We start from the raw sequence: 13723 nt of genomic DNA, 5'->3' as shown, positions 1-13723 counted from the left end.
GTACTTCCCAAGCGCTTAGCACAGTGCTCTGCACACAGTAAGCGCTCAGGAAATAGGATTGAATGAATGAATGAATGAATTTATCTATTTTGATGATATTGCTGCCTATGTGTTTTGTTTTGTTGCCTGTCTCCCGCTTCTAGACTGTAGGCCCCTTGTTGGGTAGGGATTGTCTCTGTCAGTCTATTAGAGAAGCAGCGTGGCTCAGTGGAAAAAGCCCGGGCTTGGGAGTCAGAGGCCGTGGGTTCTAATCCTGCCTCCACCACTTATTGGTTGTGTGACTTTGGGCCAGTCACTTCATTCATTCATTCATTCATTCATTCATTCATTCATCCAATCGTATTTATTGAGTGCTTACTGTGTGCACAGCACTGTACTAAGCGCTTGGGAAGTACAAGTTGGCAACATATAGAGACGGTCCCTACCCAACAGTGGGCTCACAGTCTCTGTGCCTCAGTTACCTCATCTGTAAAATGGGAATTAAGACGGACCCTACCCAACAGCGGGCTCACAGTCTCTTTGCCTCAGTTACCTCATCTGTAAAAATGGGAATGAAGACTGTGAGCTCCCCGTGGGACAACCTGATCACCTTGTATCCCCCCCAGTGCTTAGAACAGTGCTTTGCACATAGTAAGCATTTAATACCATCAGCATCATTATTATTATTATTATCTGTGGCCGAATTTTCCTTTCCAAGCGCTTAGTATTCATTCATTCATTCATTCAATCGTATTTATTGGGTGCTTACTGTGTGCAGAGCACATTCTATTCATAAATAGAATGAATATGTACAAATAAAATAGAGTAATAAATTCATTCATTCATTCAGTAGTATTTATTGAGTGCTTACTGTGTGCAGAGCTTGGGAAGTACAAGTTGGCAACATATAGAGACGGTCCCTACCCAACAGCGGGCTCACAGTCTAGGCAGGGAAGCAGTGTGGAGGCAGGGAAGCAGCGTGGCTCAGTGGAAAGAGCACGGGCTTTGGAGTCAGGGGTCGTGGGTTTGAATCCCGGCTCCACCAATTGTCAGCTGTGTGACTTTGGGCAAGTCACTTAACTTCTCTGTGCCTCAGTTCCCTCATCTGTAAAATGGGGATTAAGACTGTGAGCCCCCCGTGGGACAACCTGATCTCCTTGTAACCTCCACAGTGCTTAGAACAGTGCTTTGCACATAGTAAGCGCTTAATAAATGCCATTATTATTAGAAGGGGGAGACAGACAAAACAAAACAAAACACATAGACAGTAACAGCTCAATAAATACCATCCATCAATCGTATTTATTGAGCGCTTACTATGTGCAGAGCACTGTACTAAGCGCTTGGGAAGTACAAATCGGCAACATCTAGAGACAGTCCCTACCCAACAGTGGGCTCACAGTCTAAAATACGATTGAATGAATGAGGGCCTGGTTGGGGGGGGGAGGATAGGGCTGCCTTTGGGGGGCATTTAAGAAGTGGTAAATCCGCACTTGAGTCCGGGAGAAATGATGGGGGGGAGATTCTCAAAAAATCCATGGAGAAGAGAGGGCAAGGAGGGGTCACGGCATGTAAATGGCCTGTGTCTGCCGGGGCTTTCGGTTTGAAAAGCTGGCTGGGGGTGGAGCCGACAGTTGTAAAATCAGCTCTGGCTCCTCCCGGTTCCTGGGCACCCCGGCCCCTCACCCCCCAGCCCGCCTAAAGACGGCACAACCGGGGGGCTGCCCAAGGGAGGATGCCAGCACCGGCTTCCCGGAGGCCTCCAGGACCCTCCAAGGAAGCCCAAGCGGAGGTGAGTGCGAAAGATGCGGCGGGGAGGGGTGTCACTCATTCATTCAGCCACTTTTATTGAGCGCTTACCGTGTGCAGAGCACTGTACTAAGCGCTTGGAATACAGTTGGGTCACAGATAGAGACGGTCCCTACCCAACAGCGGGCTCACAGTCTAGAAGGGGGTGTCATTCATTCAGTCGCTTTTATTGAGCGCTTACCGTGTGCAGAGCACTGTACTAAGCGCCTGGAATACAGTTGGGCCACAAATAGAGACGGTCCCTACCCAACAGCGGGCGCACAGTCTAGAAGGGGGTGTCACTCATTCATTTAATCACTTTTATTGAGCAATTACCGTTTGCAGAGCACTGTACTAAGCGCTTGGGATACAGTTGGGTCACAGAGGCGGTCCCTACCCAACAGCGGGCTCACAGTCTAGAAGGGGGTGTCACTCATTCATTCAGTCACTTTTATTGAGCGCTTACCGTGTGCAGAGCACTGTACTAAGCGCTTGGGATACAGTTGGGCCACAGATAGAGACGGTCCCTACCCAACAGCGGGCTTACAGTCTAGAAGGGGGTGTCACTCATTCATTCAGTCACTTTACATATCTATGCTATTTATTTTATTTTGTTAATATGTTTGTTTTTGTTCTCTGTCTCCCCTTTCTAGACTGTGAGCCCACTGTTGGGTAGGGACTGTCTCTATATGTTGCCAACTTGTACTTCACAAGCGCTTAGTACAGTGCTCTGCACACAGTAAGCGCTCAATAAATACGATTGATTGATTGATTTTATTGAGCGCTTACCGTGTGCAGAGCACTGTACTAAGCGCTTGGAATGCAGTTGGGTCACAGAGACGATCTCTACCCAACAGCGGGCTCACAGTCTAGAAGGGGGTGTCACTCATTCATTCAGTCACTTTTATTGAGCGCCTACCGTGTGCAGAGCACTGTACTAAGCGCTTGGAATACAGTTGGGTCACAGATAGAGACGGTCCCTACCCAACAGCGGGCTTACAGTCTAGAAGGGGGTGTCATTCATTCAGTCACTTGACATATCTATTCTATTTATTTTATTTTGTTAATATGTTTGTTTTTGTTCTCTGTCTCCCCCTTCTAGACTGTGAGCCCACTGTTGGGTAGGGACTGTATATGTTCCCAACTTGTACTTCCCAAGCGCTTAGTACAGTGCTCTGCACACAGTAAGCGCTTAATAAATACGATTGATTGATTTTATTGAGCGCTTACCGTGTGCAGAGCACTGTACTAAGCGCTTGGGATACAGTTGGGCCACAGATAGAGACGGTCCCTACCCAACAGCGGGCTCACAGTCTAGAAGGGGGTGTCACTCAGTCATTCAATCACTTTTATTGAGCGCTTACTGTGTGTAGAGCACTGTACTAAGCGCTTGGGATACAGTCGGGCCACAGATAGAGACGGTCCCTACCCAACAGTGGGCTCACAGTCTAGAAGGGGGAGACAGGCAACAAAACAAGTACACTGTGAGCCCGTTGTTGGGTAGGGACCGTCTCTATATGTTGCCAACTTGTACTTCCCAAGCGCTTAGTACAGTGCCCCGCATACAGTAAGCGCTTAATAAATACGATTGAATGAATGAATGAATGAGCCCGTTGTTGGTTAGGGACCGTCTCTATATGTCGCCAACTTGTACTTCCCAAGCGTTTAGTACAGTGCTCCGCACACAGTAAGCGCTCAATAAATAAGATTGAATGAATGAAAACAAGTAGACAGCCATCAGGAGAAATAAATAGAATTATAGATATCTACGCAAAATAAAACACAAAACTCTCCGGCCATCGAAGGGAGGGGATACCCCCGGACCCCGGCCACCCCCGTGGGGCATCCCCGGGAAAATTGTGGGGATTGTCGGGCTGCGGGGACTCAATCGCGCTCGGAAACCTAACAATAAGACTAATTGTGGCCTCTGTTGAGCGCTTACTATGGGCCAGGCACTGTACTAAGCGCTGGGGAGGAGAGAGGCAAATGGGGTTGGACACAGTCCCTGTCCCACGTGGTGCTCTCAGTCTCAATTCCCACTTTACAGATGAGGGATCCGAGGCCCGGAGGAGTCAAGTGACTTGGCCAAGGTCACACAGCAGACAAGAGGACTAGGGGTAGCAGACAGCCCGGCTCTGGACGAGTGGGGGGGGCGGGGGTTAGAGCTCACCTCCTCCAGGAGGCCTTCCCAGACTGAGCCCCCCCTTTTCCTCTGCTCCTCCTCCCCTCCCCATCGCCCCTACTCCCTCCCTCTGCTCTACCCCTTCCCCTCCCCACAGCAGATGTGTATACTTGTACATATTTATTACTGTATTTATTTTATTAATGATGTGTATCTATCTGTTATCTATTTAACTATTTTCATGCTATTGATGCCTGTCTACTGAGAGCTCACCTCCTCCAGGAGGCCTTCCCAGACTGAGCCCCACTCCTTCATCTCCCCCTCCTCCCCTCCCCATCCCCCCACCTTACCTCCTTCTCCTCCCCACAGCACCTGTATATATGTACATATGTTTGTACATATTTATTACTCTATTTTGTTTGTACATATTTATTCTATTTATTTTATTTTGTTAATATGTTTTGTTGTCTGCCTCCCCTTTCTAGACTGTGAGCCCGTTGTTGGGTAGGGATTGTCTCTATGTGTGGCCGAATTGTACTTTCCAAGCGCTTAGCACAGTGCTCCGCACACAGTAAGCGCTCAATAAATACGATTGAATGAATGAATGAATGTCTAATTGTTTTGTTTTCTGTCCCCGCCCCCCTTTCTAGACTGTGAGCCCGTTGTTGGGTAGGGATTGTGTCTATCTGTGGCCGAATTGAACTTTCCAAGCCAATAAATACGCTTGAATGAATGAATGAATGTCTAATTGTTTTGTTTTCTGTCCCCCCCTCCCCCCCCCCTTTCTAGACCGTGAGCCTGTTGCTGGGTAGGGATTGTCTCTATCTGTGGCTGAATTGTACTTTCCAAGCGGTTAGCACAGTGTTCTGCACACAGTAAGCACTCATTTATGTATACCTGTATATATATACCTGTATATATGTATATATGTTTGTACATATTTATTACTCTATTTATTTCACTTGTACATATCTATTCTATTTATTTTATTTTGTTAGTATGTTTGGTTTTGTTCTCTGTCTCCCCCTTTAGACTTTGAGCCCACTGTTGGGTAGGGACTGTCTCTATGTGTTGCCAACTTGAACTTCCCAAGCGCTTAGTACAGTGCTCTGCACACAGTAAGCGCTCAATAAATACGATTGATTGATTGATTTATATGAATGAATGAATGAATGAAATGGTCTCTCCTTGTGGCAACGGATGCCCCCGATGGGCATGTGGCCCGGGACAGGCCGAGCCATCAGGGCTAATAATAATAATAATAATAATAGTAATAATAATAATAATTATGGCATTTATTAAGCACTTACTATGTGCAGAGCACTGTTCTAAGCGCTGGAGAGGTTACAAGGTGAACAGTTTGTCCCACAGGGGGCTCACAGTCTTCATCCCCATTTTACAGATGAGGTAACAGGCACAGAGAAGTTAAGTGACTTGACCAAAGTCACCCAGCTGACAAGTGGCGGAGCCGGGATTTGAACCCACGGCCTCTGACTCCCAAGCCCGGGCTCTTTCCGCTGAGCCACGCTGCTTCTCTTAAGCCTCCAAAGGACCGGCCCAGGAGCTTGGCTTTCTTTCCTTGGTGGTTGAGGATTTTGGGGGGGTTTAGGAGAGGATGGGTGTTGGCCCCCTCAACTTATCAGCTTCTATCTATCTATCTATCTATCTATCTATCTATCTATCTATCTATCTATCTAATCAGGAGGTTGGTGTGGGGAGGCCAGGGCTGAAAAGAGGTCAGCTGGAAGCAGCAAGGTTTTTGGAGGGGGATAATTTCCCCCACCGGTCTCCTGCCAAGTTTTGCCAAAGTGGGCAGGGGACCCTGGTTGGTGGGGGGAAACTCTGGACAACATTTCCTCCATCCCTCCCTTTGTGGAGGGAAGAATGAATAAGCTGTTTGTGTCAGTCTGGGGGCGGGGAGGGGTTGGTCAGTTGGGGGCAGGGAAACCGACCCCCAGCAGGCCCACCCAAGGACTGGCAAGGCCCTTCCTGATGAAGCCAGCCAGAGTTGGAGGGGAGGGAAAGGACAGATTGCCCAAGATTGCATCTCTGCATCAGGTGGTTGCGAAAAGTCTAGGGACTCCAGGGTTTCACCTTTTTCCCTCCCCCCTTTTCCTTTGGGGGAAGGGGCATTTGGACAGCCCAATCTCTCCCTCTCTCTAAATACATTCAATGCCTGAGGTGGAGAGGCAAATCTGTTCATTATTAGATGGTGAAGTGCCTGAACTCAAGCTGCTATCTCTTAGGAGGTCATAGACTTCTCAGAACGAGAAGAAAAGAAATTTCCTTGCCTGGGGGAGGGAAAGGCAGCTTGGATGCCGACTGTTTTTCACCCACTTTAATGCTATGTCTGTTTATTTGTATTGATGTCTGCCTCCCCCCCCCCCCCCCCCCCCCCAGATTGTGAGCTCGTTGTGGGTAGGGATTGTCTCTTTTGCTGCATTGAACTTTCCCAAGCGTTTAGTACAGTGCTCTGCACACAGTAAACGCTCAATAAATACGATTGAATGAATAAATGAAATAAGATCTGGGATGGAGACCCCAGATTGAGCTCCCCCTTTCCTCTGCTCCCCCTCCCCATCGCCCCGACTCCCTCCCTTGCTCTACCCCCACCACAGCACTGGTTTATATTTGTACTTATTTATAATTCTTTTTATTTATATTAATGGTGTTGATGCCTGTTTACTTGTTTTGATGTCTGTCTCCCCCCTTCTAGAGTGTGAGCCCGTTGTGGGCAGAGATTGTCTATTTGTTGTTGAACTGTACTTTGCAAGCGCTTAGTACAGTGCTCTGCACACAGTAAGCTCTCGGTAAATATGTTTGAATAAATGAATGAATGCTAGAAGGGTTTGGCATCATTATCGTGCTTGTTAAGATTTTTTTTTAATGGCATTAGTTAAGTGCTTACTATGTGCAAGGCACTGTTCTAAGCACTGGGGTAGATACAAGGTAATCAGGTTGGACATAGTGCATGTCCCTGATGGAGCTCACAGTCTTAATCCCCATTTTACAGATGAGGTAACTGAGGCACAGAGAACTTAAGTGACTTGCCCAATGACGCACAGCAGACATGTGACAAAGCTGGGTTTAGAACCCAGGACCTCTGAACTTTTTCAGTTGCCAAATCAGGAAAATGAACCCATTGGAGTAATGTAAATAATGTGAAATGTGCTATGTAGGAGAGGGCAAAGGAGAGGGAAGTGAGTGTTCACAAACTTTACCCTTGCCCTCGTGGTTTGACACATTATACATGCCTTAAACTTCAAGGTTTTTCCGTTTTCTGGATACTGAATGAAGCTGCTTTCCAAAGGACAACTCTACACCCCTAGATAGTGAGGTGGAATTCCCAGCTTCTTAAATAAGTGTTCATCTCCTATAATGTTGTCTTGCAGGCACTACCATTCCACAAATTCTTATTATTGCGAAATTGTCATATTGGGCCTTCAGTATTTTGACTAAAATATTGCATTCATTCATTCAATCGTATTTATTGAGCACTTACTGTATGCAGAGCACTGTACTAAGCGCTTGAGAGAGTGCAGTGCAACAATAAACAGTCATATTCCCTGCCCACAATGAGCTTAAAGTTTAGGTGGGGCGAGCTTACAGTCCAGAGAGGGGAAATTAGGCTGTAGGGACTTCTACAGTCTAGAAATTACCTAAAAATCAAGGGACTTGTGTTCTTTTTTATATGCTTGAGCTCATTTTAAAAGCATGGTAAATAAAAGCTGACTCAGAGAGCATTATAAAATTCCAGATCTGAAATATAGAATTGTCTAAGACCGTCGTGACCTATGGGAAATGGCAAAGTTCATTTTCAGATTTTATATCTAATAAGATGAAGTATTGATGTGTATTTCTGTAGTTAAGCACTAGAACTAATAGCTTTGTTCATATCTCCCCCAAGTGTTTTTCACTGGTTCCATATGTTTGTTAGAAAAATATTTGTGACAATATACATATAAACACAAATTTTCTTTTAAGTTTACCGAGATAGTGTTGTAAATCAAATGAACCAGCCAGTGTTTCACAGATATTTCAAAATAGGGAGGCCCTTGTATTTGACATTTGTTAGGCTGTCCCTTGTTCCTCATGATAAAGGTTTCAAGGCTTTGAACTTGACACTCTGTCCCATCTTCCCATCTCATCAAAGTTGATGGAGACTTTGGAACTCAGTATTCACTTCAGGATCTGAATCAGATGTAGCCACATTTCCAAGAAGCCGTGTGGCCCAATGGAAAGGGTCCAGGACTGGGAATCAGGAATTATAAGTTTTGTTTTTGTTTTGTTTTTAATTAAATGGTGAGTGCTTACTATGTGTCAGGAACCATACTAAGCGCTGGGGTAGATACAAGCTAATCAGGGTAGACACCATCCATGTCCCACGTGGAACTCACAGTTTTAATTCCCGTTTGACAGATGAGGTCACTGAAGCACAGAGAAGTGAAGTGGCTTGCCCAGTGTCACATAATAATAATAATTAATAATGGTATTTAAGTGCTTACTATGTGCCAAGCTCTGGGGTAAATACAAGGTAATCAGATTGTCCCACATGGGGCTCACAGTCTCCATCCCCATTTTACAGATGAGGTAACTGAGGCCCAGAGAAGTGAAGTGACTTGCCCAAAGTCACACAGCAGACATGTGGCGAAACCGGGATTAGAACCCACGACCTCCGACTTCCAAGCCCAGGCTGTTGCCACTAGGCCATGCTGCTCCTTTTAGCATAGCAGGCAGTTGGCGGTGGCAGGATTGGAACCCAGGTTTTCTGACTTGAGGCCTGTGTTCTTTCCAGTAGGCCATGTTACTTCTCAATTCCAATCCTACCTCTTATTTGCCTGCTGTGGGACCTTGGTACAAGTCACTTCATTTCTCTGCCTCAGTTTCCTCCTGTGCCCAGTCTGACTGATAGGCATTGGGTAGGTACAGTGCTTGACACAGCATTAACACATACCCTTACTATTATTATAGTGGAGAAAGCCCGGGCTTGGGAATCAGAGGTCGTGGGTTCAAATCTCGGCTCCGCCACTTGTCAGCTGTGTGACTTTGGGCAAGTCACTTCCCTGGGCCTCAGTTACCTCATCTGTAAAATGGGGATTACGACTGTGAGCCCCCCGTGGGACAATCTGATCACCTCGTAACATCCCCAGCGCTTAGAACAGTGCTTTGCACATAGTAAGTGCTTAATAAATGCCATTATTATTATTATAGAAGGCAAAATATTTCTTGGAAATTCTTAAGGTCATAGTCGTCCGTCTTTCATAATCTTTTCAGTCTTCACTCTATATGTGAAGTGCTTGGTATTTCTTTGCTGTCCACTCTTCCAGTTTGATTCTTTCTTCGTCAGCCTTGCTACTGGAAAAGCAGCGTGGCGTAGTCGTTAGATCATAGACCCGGGAGTCAGAAGGTCAAGGGTTCTAATCTCGGCTCTGCCACCTGTCTGCTCCTTGATCTTGGGCAAGTCACTTCACTTCCCTGTGCCTCAGTTATCTCATCTGTAAAATGGGGATTGAGACTGCGAGCCCCACATGGGACAGGGACTGTGTCCAACCTAATTTGCTTGTATCTGCCCCAGCATTTAGAACAATTCTTGGCACATAGGAAGCGCTTAACAAATACCATATTTTTTTTTAATTGGCCCAGTGGAAAAGGGCACTGCTGTGGAAACCAGAAGTCCTTTAGTGGAAAGAGTCCGGGCTTGGGAGTCAGAGGACGTGGGTTCTAATCCCGTCTCCGCCACTTGTCTGCTGTGTGACCTTGAGCAAGTCACTTGACTTCTCTGGGCCTCAGTTACCTCACCTGTGAAATGGGGACAAAAACTGGGAGCCCCACGTGGGACAACCTGATTACCTTGTATCTACCCCAGCACTTAGAACAGTGCTTGGCACATAGTAAGTGCTTAACAAATACCATCATTATTATTATTATTCACCGGTGGTGAAGATTTTCAGACCAGACAACCACTTAGAACATTCTGTGAGGTGGGTAGACTCTGAAAAAATAATCAAAACTAGCTGGATAATGTGGGTAGCCCAGACCATAGCAATCAATCAATCAATCGTATTTATTGAGTGCTTACTGGGTGCAGGGCACTGTACTAAGCACTTGGGAAGTACAAGTTGGCAACATATAGAGACGGTCCCTACCCAACAGTGGGCTCACAGTCTAGAAGATGTACAGTCTAGCAGCTTCTATGGCCTGCCGGTCATAGCCCTGTAGTCACTGTCAGTCAGTCAGTCGTATTAATTGAGCGCTTACTGTGTGTGGAGCACTGTACTAAGCGCTTGGGACAGTACAATCAAAGGAAAAACAGACTCATTCCCTGCCCACAACGAGCTTGCAGTCTAAAACCCAATCTCGCCACTATGCAGTGATCACCTGGGCCACCAGTGGATCCTGACTACCTGTCTACTCGCTCGTCGCACTGTATGCCCCAGGAGGTGCATGATTGGTGGGGAATCAATCAGTCAGTGGTTTTTACTAAGCGCTTAGTGTGCAGAGCACTGTACTAAACGCTTGGGAGAGTACTTAACTTCTCTGGGCCGCAGTTACCTCATCTGTAAAATGGGGATTACGACTGTGAGCCCCCCGTGGGACAACCTGATCACCTTGTAACCTCCCCAGCGCTTAGAGCAGTGCTTTGCACATAGTAAGTTTTTAATAAATGCCATCATTATTATTGTTATTATTATTTGAGGGTGTGAGTGACCCCAGACTGAGCCCCCTTTTTCCTCTTCTCCTCCCCATCCCCCCCTCCACCTCCTTCCCCTCCCCACAGCACCTGTATATATATTTGTACAGATTTATTACTCTATTTTACTTGTACATATTTACTATTTATTTTGTTAATGATATGCATATAGCTTTAGTTCTATTTGTTCTGACGATTTTGACACCTCTCTACATGTTTTGTTTTGTTGTCCGTCTCCCCCTTCTAGACTGTGAGCCTGTTGTTGAGTAGGGACCATCTCTATATGTTGCCAACTTGTACTTCCCAAGTGCTTAGTACAGTGCTCTGCACACAGTAAGTGCTCAATAAATGCAAATGAATGAATGAATGAGTGGCTCTGGGCTAGCCACTAGCGCAAAATCAGTTCCTCCTCGTGGACTCCCAGCCCTGAAGTCTTAGGGCTGAGGTTTATTGGTCAGGCCTACGTCAAACAGAAGCTCCCCACCATTGGCTTTAAAGCAGTCAATCACCTTGCCATCCCCTGCCTTACCTCACTACACTCCTACTATTCATTCAGTCATATTTACTGAGCGCTTACCGTGTGCAGAGCACTGTACTAAGCACTCTACTACAACCCAGCCCACACACTTTGCTCCTCCAATGCTAACTTCCTCACTGTACCTCGATCTCGTCTATCTCACTGCCGACCTCTGGCCCAAGTCCTGTCTCTGGCCTGGAACGCCTTCATATCTGACAAACAGTGACTGTTCAAAGCCGTATCGAAAAGCACATCTCCTCCAAGAGGCCTTGCTTGACTAAGCCCTCTTTTAATAATAATAATAATGATAGCATTTATTAAGCACTTACTATGTGCAAAGCACTGTTCTAAGAGCTGGGGAGGATACAAGGTGATCAGGTTGTCCCACGGGGGCTCACACTTTAATCCTCATTTTACAGATGAGGGAACTGAGGCACAGAGAAGTGAAGTGACTTGCCCAAAGTCACACAGCTGACAAGTAGCGGAGCCGGGACTCCTCTTCTCCTACTCCCTTTTGTGTTGCCCTGACTTAGTCCCTGTAGAGAAGCAGCGTGGCTCAGTGGAAAGAGTCAGGGGTCATGGGTTCAAATCCTGGCTCTGCCACTTGTCAGCTGTGTGACTTTGGGCAAGTCACTTCACTTCTCTGGGCCTCAGTTCCCACATCTGTAAAATGGAGATTAAGACTGTGAGCCCCCCATGGGACAACCTGATCTCCTGGTAACCTCCCCAGCGCTTAGAACAGTGCTTTGCACATAGTAAGTAAATGCCATCATCATTATTATTATTATTCATCCCTCCGTCCCATCCCCCCAGCACTTACATCATATCTGTAATTTTTCTATTGTCTGCACATCTCCTCCAAGAGGCCTTTCTTGACTAAGCCCTCCTTTCCTCTTCTCCTACTCCCTTTTGTGTCACCCTGACTTAGTCCCTGTATTCATCCCTCTCTCCCATCCCCACAGCATTACATATATATCTGTAATTTCTTTCTATTATTGTCTGCCTCCCCCTCTAGACTGTAAGCTCGCTGTGGATAGGGAATGTGTCTTTTTCTTGTTGCATTGTACTCTCCTAAGCGTTTAGTACAATGTTCTGCACTTACTGTAATTATAATAATAATGATGATGGCATTTATTAAGCGCTTACTATGTGCAAAGCACTGTTCTAAGCACTGGGGAGGTTACAAGGTGATCAGGTTGTCCCACAGGGGGCTCACAGTCTTAATCCCCATCGAGAAGTTAAGTGACTTGCCCAAAGTCACACAGCTGACAATTGGCTGAGCCAGGATTTGAACCCATGACCTCTGACTCCAAAGTCCGTGCTCTTTTCCACTGAGCCATGCTGCTTCTGCTTACTGTGCTGAACAAATTCATTCATTCATTCAAACATATTTATTGAGCGCTTATTATGTGCAGAGCACTGTAGTAAGCACTTAACAGACGCATTCCCTGCCCACAGTGAGCTTACAGTTTATATGATTGACTGGCTGACTGATGTCCATAGTCAGACTAATATCATTTCTGCACCAACATTTCTACTCTCAACTAATTGTATCAAGGGTTCTCCTTATTTGCTTCTATCCCAAGACCCCTGCCTCGTGGGCAGTGTGGTTTTTAGAGAGAAACATTCATTGATTCATTCAATCATATTTATTGAGGGCTTACTTTGTGCAGAGTACTGTACTTAGAATTTGGGAGAGTACAATATAAAAACTAACACATTCCCTGCCCACAGTGAGTTTACAGTCTAGAGGGGAAAACAGACATTAATATACATAAATAAATTACAGGTTTTTTTACATGGATGCTCTGGGGTGGGAGGGGGGATGAATAAAGGGAGCAAGTTAGGACGGTGCAGAAGGGAGTGGGATCAGAGCAAAGGAAGGCTTAGTCAGGGAAGGCCTCTTGGAGTAGGTGTTTATCCAATATGTTCTTTTTTGTATTCGTATTAATGATGTGTAGTAGATAAAGCACAGCCCTGTTGGGAAAGAGCGTGGGCCTGGGAATCAAGAGGATCAGAGTTCTAATTCTGGATCCACCACTTTCTTATTTAATGGTATTTGTTGAGAGCTCACCTCCTCCAGGAGGTCTTTCCAGACTGAGCCCTCTTTTTCCTCTCCTCCTCCCCATCGCCCCCCAACCCTACCTCCTTCCCCTCCCCACAGCACTTTTATATATTTGTACAGATTTATTACTCTATTTAATTTACTTGTACATATTTACTGCTCTATTTTATTAATGATGTGCATATAGCTATAATTCTGTTTATTCTGATGGTTTAGACACCTGTCTACACGTTTTGTTGTCTGTCTCCCTCTTCTAGATTATGAGCCCGTTGTTGGGTAGGGACCGGCTCTATATTTTGCCGACTTGTACTTCCCAAGTGCTTAGAACAGTGCTGTGCACACAGTAAGCGCTCAATAAATACGATCGAGTGAATGACGTGCCTACTATGTGCCGTAATAGACACGAGCTAGTTAGGTTGGACACAATCCATGTCCCACATGGGCTCATAGTTAATTACCATTTTACAGGGGAGGTGACTGAGGCACAAATAAATTAAGTGACTGGCCCAAGGTCACACACCAGACACGTGGTGGAGCTCCCCTCAAGACTGTAAGCTCGTT

At 46.0% G+C, this 13723-nt stretch overlaps 1 protein-coding gene across 1 annotated transcript in view; it reads left to right on the top strand.

Moving 5' to 3' along the window:
- The first annotated feature begins 1680 nt into the window (after positions 1-1680).
- BCAR3 (BCAR3 adaptor protein, NSP family member) overlaps positions 1681-13723 on the top strand; it is a 197540-nt gene continuing 185497 nt past the window's right edge. The window contains exon 1 of the mRNA XM_038745805.1: positions 1681-1771. The gene's annotated coding sequence lies outside the window, so the exon portion shown is untranslated. The remainder of the gene's footprint in view (positions 1772-13723) is intronic.

The sequence above is a fragment of the Tachyglossus aculeatus genome, chromosome 4, assembly GCF_015852505.1.
Source record: "Tachyglossus aculeatus isolate mTacAcu1 chromosome 4, mTacAcu1.pri, whole genome shotgun sequence".
NCBI classification, from domain to species: Eukaryota; Metazoa; Chordata; class Mammalia; order Monotremata; family Tachyglossidae; genus Tachyglossus; species Tachyglossus aculeatus.
Note: the sequence above shows the minus strand (reverse complement) of the source record. Positions and strands in the feature narration are given on the sequence as shown.